Genomic DNA, 10823 nt, shown 5'->3' with positions numbered 1-10823 from the left:
ATTTTGAATTACGCTCTCACATCAAAACTCGATATCCCTATGTTGTCCTATAGCTAACTTCACATAGCACACAGGTTCACACCAGCGGAGATCGCAACAGTACAAACACGGAACATATCCGCCACTCATAGTGAATCACTGAAAATATGCAACATCAAAAATTTGTAGGCTTTACTTAAATTGTTATTTCCTATGTTAGGCGAGACACAGGAGGAATTTTATTGTACATACATATTTATTTTGTTCACAACCTGTGACGCTATCACCTGTATTGTTGCGATTCTCGCCTAGTGGCGTGTAGCATGAACTCAAGAGGCGCGAAGTTTGAATCGGATCACACGAATGTAATAGGAAAGGGAGAAAAAGTGAAGTTCGCACAAATCTGAGAGGTTTGAAAGTAGTTAGAAATTCTTTTAATAAGTAAACTTCAAGATTATAAATTAATCAATACCCACTTGGAAACGGATGTTTAAATAAATTAACTCCACCTGTCTCCCTTCTCCTATGTGTGTAAATTCAGCGCAAATTATAAAAAAGAAAGCCAGAACAATAGATTCTGAGGTTTGCAGAACTAACAAATAATTGAATAAAAATTTAATTTCTCAATTTATGAAAGTAATGATACAAAAACAACTAGCCTATTGTTTATCAACACCGTGAATTTCAAAAAGAGCATAAAATACAGTATTAAATAAACGGTTTGCAAAAGCTTTTTACAACAATTATATTTTAAATCATCCATCATTAAGAGAAAATAATTTTTCTTCATTTACGGCGCAAATTGCATTCCGATATCTTTTATAGTTAAAAAATTATACGAAAAAGGCCCCACATACTTCAACCCGGGCCGGGAAATTTCAAATAGCTCTTTGCGACGTTAATTTGAAAGAGACCATCCTAAAATTTTCGAAGCTCTGACATCACTGCCGTCCAGCTGTCGCTGGCAGCCCTCCGAACGCCGTGCCGGTGATTGGTTGCAGTGGAATGCGTCCGTGAGACGGTGTTGCCATTTTCGTCGGTTCGCGCGCGCGTAGATACAGTTTTAACGCATGACCCTGTACATATTTAGTCTCCTCTGTAAGATCCAGTGTATGGTCGTAATATATTCAATTTATAACTGCTGTTTGGTGCGTCAACCATCCACCATTGCGAGGTTGACATTGTTCCAATACAAAATTCAGTACCGGAGATCGTGTGACGACTTTTATTAACATCCAAGTCATTGCGCCAGTAGGGCCGATTGGAAGGGACTTATCCGGATCGTGTCCCTCATCCCTGCAAAATAATCTCATCAGCGCTATCTGTTACCAAATTCTTTCAATTATATTGATCCCAGTGCCTCCGGTGGATTGTACCCCTAACTAAAATTTGCCAACAGAATGATGTGGGGAGTGCCCACTCCCCAGATAGCACACGTCGTCTGTAAGCCGTCTTAAAGACGTCTTCAGACGTCTTGAAAGTCTGAAAGACGTCTTAAAAACGGCTTATAGAAGACGTGTGCTATCTAGGTCCTGACTGAGAACCTCTTTCTTTTTGAAGTCGGTTAATAAATGTAGGGTGTATTCCGAATCACGCATACTGCGCGTAGACCGCAGCGCAGTCGCTGCACGCATTCATAGCGTTCCGTTTCCAACAGCGCATGAACCGCAGTAACGAAGCGGAACGGTTATCTATGCGTTTGATGCTCGTGAGCTTGCGCGGGAATGTTCAAACTTACTTACAATTAGCTATACAGTTGGATGGATTACGATAAATTTAATTCGAGACGTTTGGACGGTGGTCGAAGCACGCTTCCTAACTACATCGGTTACTTCGTCCTAAGGATCGGCGACCGACTCTTAACGAAATTTGATGGCTTTATTGGTTCCTGGATTTTCTCAATCCGAGTTTTTCTATTCTTCCTGAACTGCGATTCCATATTATTGAAAGCGAAGACTATATTTTATGAGTTTTACAGGACGAACTGCTGCTTACCCAGCGAGATTTGGTAAGCAGATGTGTAAATGAAAAATGAATTTATTAATTACCCGCGCCCGGGTTAAATTGAAGGTTTTGAACGCTATTGAATACAATCACAAGCTCTCACACGTCTTCTGGATTAGAGTATAGCTGCAAAGTTAGCATTATAAGAACACGTTCGAAAAACTTAGCAGTAAAAGCCTTTAAGAAATAACAATGCGCGCCACGTATTTGCTTCCTTTCTCATCTTCCGTTTCGATCCTGCCGTAAACCTTCTAGGGGTGTGTTGTTCGCTTCGAAATTGAGTTCGTTACGTTGGTTGCGATTCATACAGCGAGTGCATAGACGGTATTACCTGATTCGTAGAATTCCCTAGAATCCTCCAACTGCTAGCTCATAATGCGTGCAGCAAATGCAGAAAAAAGCATGTACCGTCAATGCGCATATTACGCGCATGCGTATTTGTCGCTTTACGTGTGCTTATGTATTTCGAGTGTATTCGGTACCAACGGTTAAAGACTTTTATTTTAATTTATGAATTGTTTAAATTTTTTATAATTTATTAATTAATCTGAATAATTGAAAAGACATGATTTTTACACGTATTGTACATAATGTTACGATAAAACTGTTTCTTGTTAGATTTAGTTTGCTATAATACTGATTTTATCGCAAAATTAATATAATACGACTAAAAATCATGTATTTTTAAATATTTTAATAAATTACGCCATAATAACAATTAAAACAATTTATAAACTATTGAGATGACTTACTTTATTAAGATTACTGATAAATTATCAGTATTATACAATGTCATCACCAGATTTCTAAAAATTTTGGTTCATTTGATTTTTTTACTGGCTAATTAGCATTGAAACCTTTAAATAATTTTGTTTATTTATGTTATCCAAAATATAATTATAGCACGTGGATATGTAGGCAGAGAATGGGCCACGCCCGTGAGCAGAAATAGACATTTTATACTAGATATTAAAAAGACTATTATTAGATTAAAATGTTTTTCAAAATGCTTCTTGTTTGTTTTATGTGTAAAGGGGAGGTTAAATATTACGTCTAATAAGTTTTTTGTCGATTAATGCACAAATAAATAATAAAAATGTATTTTTACGATAGCGGAACTCTTACATGATTAGAAATGCGGACATTGATCTTATACCCGATTTCATAAAGTTTTGCGGCGTAACAATAATATTTTGGAAGGATGTTAAGTTATAAAAAGTTGGCAAATGTAGCGTAAAAAAAAACGAAATATCTAATAAACATTTATTGTCATGTAGCATATATGTAGGTTACATTTTCTGTCACTTTGAGGAGAGGACCACATAATTTGGTGCATGTTTTTCAAAGCGTGCGTAAAGTGGCGTAAAGAGACAAATACGCATGCGCGCATAAACTGCACGTTTCATGCGCTAGAAGTGGGAGAATTCTAGGGAATCCTATGTGCCACCAACGACACCAATGCGCGCATAGACTGAAACGGAACGGTTTTCCCTGCAGTCTATGCGCAGTATGCGTGATTCGGAACACAGCCCAAGACTCCGGCTGAATGCCGAAGATCTGGCAACCCTGGTTTCAATTCACGCATTAAGTTTTTCAAACGTGTTCTTATAATGCTAACTTTGTAGCTATACTCTAATCCAGAAGACGTATGAGAGCTTGTGATTGTATTCAATAGCTTTCAAAACCTTCAATTTAACCCGGGCGCGGATAATAAATAAATTCATTTTTCATTTACACACCTGCTTACCAAATCTCGCTGGGTAAAACTCATAAAATATGGTCTTCGCTTTCAATAATATGGAATCGCTGTTCAAGAAGAATAGATGAACTCGGATTGAGAAAATCCAGGAACCAATAAAGCCATCAAATTTCGTTAAGAGTCGGTCGCCGATCCTTAGGACGAAGTAACCGGTGTAGTTAGGAAGCGTGCTTCGACCACCGTCCAAACGTCTCGAATTAAATTTATCGTAATCCATCCAACTGTATAGCTAATTGTAAGTAAGTTTGAACATTCCCGCGCAAGCTCACGAGCATCAAACGCATAGAAAACCGTACCGCTTCGTTACTGCGGTTCATGCGCTGTTGGAAACGGAACGCTATGAATGCGCGCAGCGACTGCGCTGCGGTCTATGCGCATAATGCGTGAATCGCAACACACCCTCAGGTTTTGAATCGTTGTCCCCGGCCTCAGGTAGGCACAATAAATATCTCCGACAGAATAGAGAATATTAGCGAATTCGGCAGGCACTCGCTGGCACTGCGCTGATGTTGCATGCTATAAAAAATTAAAATATATAAAAATCTGTAACAAATTTTAATAAATATTCATAATACTTTTATTATTATTACTCTCTTATAAGAAGTCATTATTATAATGAATTTTAGATGCCTGTTTTCTTATTGGCCCTTTTTTCTCCCCCCCCCCCCCTCCTTAACCGTCCGACTGCAATCCTCAACGAAATTGAAATCTCCGGCAAAAGATCAAGCCTGATCTGGCAACCCTGATTGAAACACACCCGTAGTCTGCAAATACTTGTCCATAAATATGGGGGATCGATAATGCAGTAAGTTAATCAGGATTTCTACATTATCGATCACGATACGTTTGTTCTATGTATATGAAGTAGCTCAATGCAGTCAGGATTACGAAATCGTTGGGAAGCGTTCGATCTTCGTGATACTGCATTCTCGATGACTATGTGTCACGTCACGCATACAGTAACACACTGCCCCGCTAAAGCAAAGCAGCATGATACGAAGAAATCTGGTTCCTTCGAACTTTGAACAAATAGTGATAGAGTAGACGTGGGATACGCTGTGCGCTCCACATAAAGATAAACGTGAGTTAGTGATTCATGATCGTGCGTATCTACAAGACTGCATTAGTCGATCGTGTCCTATATACACCAGTGTTTGTTAAAAAAATACAACGAAGACGCAAGAAACATCGTGCCACTACTCTTTGTTCTTTATCCTTCTCGTGTATTCGGTCTTTATCGCACACGCATCAAAGGCGCTAGAAAAAAAAAGCACAACGTGAACATCGAGCGAAGTGACGCTCGACTAGGAAAGGTTAGTAATATCACACTATTAGAGTAGATCTGTTCTTTTAATAGTCATCCAACGCGCAGGGCCGGCTTTAAGGGGCAGGGGGGCAGACAGGGCCACCGCCCAGGGTGCTAAATCTGTAAGGGCGCCGCTGTATGCATTTATTCATTTATATCCGTTCTGCTAATTGATGAGGTTAGGTTTTTTATTCTCTCTTGTACAGTTTTTACAAAAGATGGCGTTTCAGGACCCAGTCCTATATTGTCCAACGAACTTTAAGTCAGTCAAGGTCTGCTAATTGATTTTCGTACCCTTGGAGGGACGCCATGATAATCTTGCCCGGGTGCCAAGTATGCTAAAGCCGCCCCTGCCAACGCAGGTTTAATCTTTCGCAATTTAATAAATTAATCGTTTGTTTGGATATTGTAAAAAATATGGAGGAAACAAAATATCGTAGATCCGAAGTCAATAAATTTTTTGTTGCCACTCTTTAATAAGATCTTTTCAATCTTGAATGCAGGTCAGTAGAAAATGGAAAACCAGAATGAAAATAGTCTGTACAATCAGTATTATGGTCAGTACAATTGAATCATTGATTAAACTGTTGTAATGGATAGATATCGCACAAAAAATTAAAATTATTTTCATGTTGCTTCTTTTGGTGACTTGACGACTACAGTTTCAATGTTGCTACGGTTTTAATTTAGAACTGTTAAGGTGGGTTCACTCGGACTATTCGTGCAGCTTGTGACAAGCCACATTCTCGTGCGAGACCCAATTCGATTTGCCTTGTTCGTAGTTTCATTTGTTTATTGGTTTTCTTGAAATTATTTATCGATCAAAATATTGTGTCTCTTTGCATTGAGCACAAGATGATGAGCCTTCCTTTAAAGTACCTGGCACCAGCACTGAGCCGATTCGTGAGAACATAGGCTCAGCTCAATTTCTGGGGTCGTGGGAACGCTTGCGTGTCCCTGCTTAGGGTGTGAGCCTGAAGAGCAACGCAAGCATTGCGAGTAGAGCTGCTCAAGTAGTTTGAGAATTCATTCTAACATAATAAGCTGAACGCAGGTCAAATCATTTGAACCAAGTTAAACACTCGAATGTCGAAGTAGCTTAATTATTCTGACAGCTTTATGGCAGCTTTAACTTTTTAACGACTTATTTACATTCAAGCTGCTCGTATTGAAATAATGACTCAAATCCCTTCGAGCTACTTGGGAAGCAATAAATTATTAGTATCATTTAAAACTATTCGATTAATCCAGCGTCTTATAAGAATAAAATAGTTACATATATCGAGTACAGAAGTGTTGCTATATCTTAAGAATGAAAAAATGTAAAATATGTAGGTACCTATAGGGTTTATTGTGCATGGAAGTTAAATTTTTGTGATTCATATAATATTTAGATAATTTTGTATTTGATTGTATATAATTACTAATGTAAGTACATATGTATGTTTGTGTACGTTGAAAAATTAATAATGATTTTAAATTCCATGGTTAAAATTATTGGGTATCAATTGAAGGGTCGGATGCAATAAGGGGACTAGCGCTTGAAAATGGGAAAATTAAATGTTGTTAAACTGAATTTAAAAAAATATAGTGTTGTAAATCGTCACGACACACACTTTTTCTATTTACAGTTTGTTTATCCAATCATTACTAATTGAGCTAAAAATTATAAACATAAAAAAATTCGCTGCAAGTTTTATGTACCTCAAAATTGCCTTGATACTTTTAACGGTGAACGTTGAAAAACATGGGTTATGTCCAGTATTACTTCTTAATTATAACATGAGGGTTTTGTACATACATTTTACGGCTTCGCTAGTGTTTTCTGAAGTTATGTTTTAAGTTTCATAACGATCCGTTAATGTTTACTCAAGTTATCGCAATTTATGTTTAAAGAAATAATGATTTTGGATGATGAACAATTTTTTGTTTATAATTTTTAGCTCGAATAGTAATGATTGGATAAACAAACTGTAAACAGAACAAATTTGTGTCGTGACGAGCTTTACAACACTATATTTTTTAAAATTCAGTTTAACAACATTTAATTTTCCAATCTTTCTTAGCGATTGGACAATAATTTTTCCCATTTTCGAGCGCTAGTCCCCTTATTGCATCTGACCCAGAGTTCGGAGCGGTGGGGCCGCAGTGATGGAGGGGAAAACACCTACAGGAGCGGTGGCAATGTGTGCGTGAATGACGCAGGCGCAGTTCATGCACACATAACCACCACTCCTGTAGATGTTTCCCCCTCCATTCACTGCGGCCCCATCGCTCCTAACACTGATCCGACCCATCAATTATGAATAGTGAGCGGCTAGTATGTATTCGATAATTTGGATGGTTCAAAATATATACTTAAGCCTTAAATCAAATAACTATCCTTATTAAGTAATAATTGTTATTGTTGGATACAATTTTTTGAGAGACTTCAAATTGATGCAATAGCTCGAAAAGATTCAGAGCAAGTAGCTTGTATGCAGCAAACCACACAAATTATTAGAAGAAGATCAAATTTTGTTAAGCTTGTTCTAATATTCAAGCTATTTGAAGTATTACTTGGATAATTGAGTACTTTGGTTAAAAAAAAAAACGAGTTTTACTCGGTTTGAATATCAAGTATTTGGCAGCTGTAACGACAAGCCTCAATAGCCACATGAGCAGTCTGGACCTATCTTTAGAATAACTGTTAGCCTTGGGTTTTGAGGAATTTTGGAATAGAAAAGGTGGTGGAAAATCAGGACAGATTTTAGAACGTACTCTCACAGAAAGAGTGGGAGAATCGGAAAAGTGTAGGGCTGTGGTGACGCAGTATATGGACTTGACAATAAGTTTTTAGAATAAGAATTGTATCAGATCATACGAAAAATAACGACATTTGCATTTATGCAACTTGACAATATTAAAAAGTAGTATTCACCGTGTTTGTTAATCAATGGTATGATGTCCATTATTTTCTAAGATCATATCGTACTATTCTGATAATTGTTGGATTCCTTTTAAAAATATACTTTTAGTGCAAAATATCGAGTTACTGGTTTCTTCAAATCCTCCATTGTGTTAAATTTTGTACCCTTTATCTAACTCCAATTTTAGGATAACTGAAAATCTGTAGGGGGTACACCTGGAGAAGAGGAACGATGAGATAATGGTTCCCAATATACTCTTAACTTTGTCTAATATTGTTTTTGCTTTATATGGTCAAGTATTATCATAGTGGGAAAATATTCCTTTTTTATTCATTCGAGATGGGCGTTTCTTGGTTAATGTTGCGTGTAATTGTTTGTAATTGTTAGCTGTAAATTTCTGCTGTTAACATTTGATTTTGTGGTAAACTTGCCGATGAACTGGGCCCTCGCCGATTTCGATGACCTTCACATATGTTGTCAAGGTCGTCATTTTGAACAACGTTTTCCTTTAAAGTTTTTGGGGCTGGGCTTTAGATTCGGAGATATTAATAAAAAAACTTTCGGCATAATATATTGAAATCTGTTTTTCAGCCGACGGTAGTAGTATTGGTTGGGACTACATTCGGGCAGGGGGCGCGCGCTCGCTCGCGGGCGCGTAAAGGTGCGTCTCCATCAGCGTTCGCGAACTGTTCGCTGGTGAGGACCCATCTTAAAGCATGGTAGCGAACCGATGTATGTGTTAAACTTGGTAATTCTAGTGTTAAATAAAGTTTTTTGCGAATATCTCGCAAACCAAAGCCAATCGCCAAAAAGTTTAAGGAGAAATGTTCAGAATGACGACCCAGTTCATCGGCAAGTTTATCGATTTCGTTCTAACAATCCTTTAGAAAATGTAAGGTTCATTTGTTTAATTATGTAGAATTAAAGATGACATTTATAGAATGACCTCATAGATAATGTTACAACTGGCAGAATGTTGTTTGTATATGTAAGATGTATGTATATGAATCTCTTAGTGAGGATGGATACATCACTGTGTCATGAGAATAAAAAATTAATTAATTGATTAACCGTCTTTTACGCATTACAAAAATAGCATAATTAAGTACACATGCATGTATATTGTGCAACCATATAAATGGCAAGGTGCAGAGTAATCACTATATTAACACCTAATTATAATAATACACCGTTTTAGATAATAGGGTAAATCCGGGAGACGCGCGTCGACCTAATTTAAAATGGCTATTAAACTAATATTGATATTATTTATTTTATCAGAATGAACCTAATATGTTCAGAATTTTATGCCGATTCGGAAAAACTGGTCGATATTTGCTGAAAATCGGGTTGAATACTGAAGTCATAGCATCTGACTACCTTTCAGTCTTCGTCGTTAGGAGAGGTGGTTCAAATCCTGTAATTCAATTTTAACCCACTTCCAACTATCCAATAGACTTGAAACTTTGCAGCCGTACGTAGTTTGGATGACAATACAAAATTATGAAAAAAAACCTTCGAGGCGTTTGAAAAATTACCCAGTTATCAATAAATATATCATATAACTACAAATCCAAACGACTTGAAATCAGCCACTCGCGATCTTCTCCAAAACGACAAAAAGTCGCTACGTTCAGGTCGCTAGTCGCATCAAAATTTCCGTAAATACAAAAATTCATCGAAAAAAGCAAACGCGTACAAATAGTAAAACAAAAACACTAAAAAGTAAAAAAATAAAAAATATATAAAAAAACTTTAAGTTAAACGATTTTATTTAAAATGCACTAAAAACTAAAAAAGAATTATTTTCTTTTACTACAATTTCGATGTGTTTTTGTACTTTAAACAAAACAGTTTAATGTAAAAAGTTTTTTATATATTTTTTTATTGAAAGAACACATCAAACAAAAACTGAATTACTTACTGACGATTAGCAAAGCAAAGGAATACAAAAGTGAACAAATAAAATAAATGAACAAAAACTTTATTTTAATAATTGTACAAAAAATAGACAAACACTCATTTTTTCCCTTTATGGTGAGCATGGAATTTTTCTATTCGACCGCAACTATTACATCTATCACCATACATTGTACATGTTTCGTGCATTCATTTATTGCAAATAATTCATCTTAGCCAGTCAACCTTTTTAGTTGTTTTGAAATAATTTTCAAAACATTCTACGCAATAATCTTCTTCGTTTTGTAATGAGGGTTCAAGAGGATTCACTCGAAGATCATTTACTGGATTTTCAACTTTTATTTGTATTTTCTGTTTCTTCTTTGTTGATTAGTTTGTGGCTTCAAATTTATTTTCACCCTCGATCGATTTTCTTTTAATTGCTTGTTTCTTCTTTTGTATAAATTCTTTGTCAAGAATCCTAGCGGATTGCTTTCGTCGATTTTGCCCTTACTGTTCCAATTTTGGTACTGGGCTGATTTTGTGCAGATGTCTTGGGGGGCTCGTATTATGAAATGTATTTTTAGTACTTACAAAATTTTTGCTGCATGAAGGAATTTCAATGTTAGCTATTTGTTGAATAAGTGGCTAGCTTGCTGATACATTTACTGCTTCTGGTTGAGAAGAAGCTGTAACTGCAGATGACTGGGCAATCTGCGAGACATGATTCGACAAATTTACTGTTCTGCTGGTATCTGTGGCTTCAATAGTAAATGAAGAGGTATTTGATATGTTAAAGAAATGCTCTGGAATCACAGTTACGTTCAGAGGGAATATTCCTGTCGCTTTTAAGCCATTGACTGCATTCTCCAATGTAGCACTTTTTGAGAGTGCCAGCATGTACTTTTTTAATTTGTTTTTGATGATGATTCATCCACGCTTGTGTTTGTTTTTTTTATAAAAAGTC

At 36.5% G+C, this 10823-nt stretch overlaps 1 protein-coding gene across 2 annotated transcripts in view; it reads left to right on the top strand.

The window, feature by feature from the left end:
• The first annotated feature begins 4678 nt into the window (after positions 1-4678).
• The window catches only part of LOC143371627 (angiotensin-converting enzyme), a 30540-nt gene continuing 24395 nt past the window's right edge, over positions 4679-10823 (top strand). The window contains exon 1 of one of the 2 annotated variants that reach the window (XM_076817022.1): positions 4679-4823. The gene's annotated coding sequence lies outside the window, so the exon portion shown is untranslated. Of the gene's footprint in view, positions 5056-10823 lie in introns of both variants that reach the window. The other variant, XM_076817021.1, reaches the window with a different exon arrangement.

Source organism: Andrena cerasifolii, chromosome 7, assembly GCF_050908995.1.
Source record: "Andrena cerasifolii isolate SP2316 chromosome 7, iyAndCera1_principal, whole genome shotgun sequence".
Classification (NCBI taxonomy): domain Eukaryota; kingdom Metazoa; phylum Arthropoda; class Insecta; order Hymenoptera; family Andrenidae; genus Andrena; species Andrena cerasifolii.
Note: the sequence above shows the minus strand (reverse complement) of the source record. Positions and strands in the feature narration are given on the sequence as shown.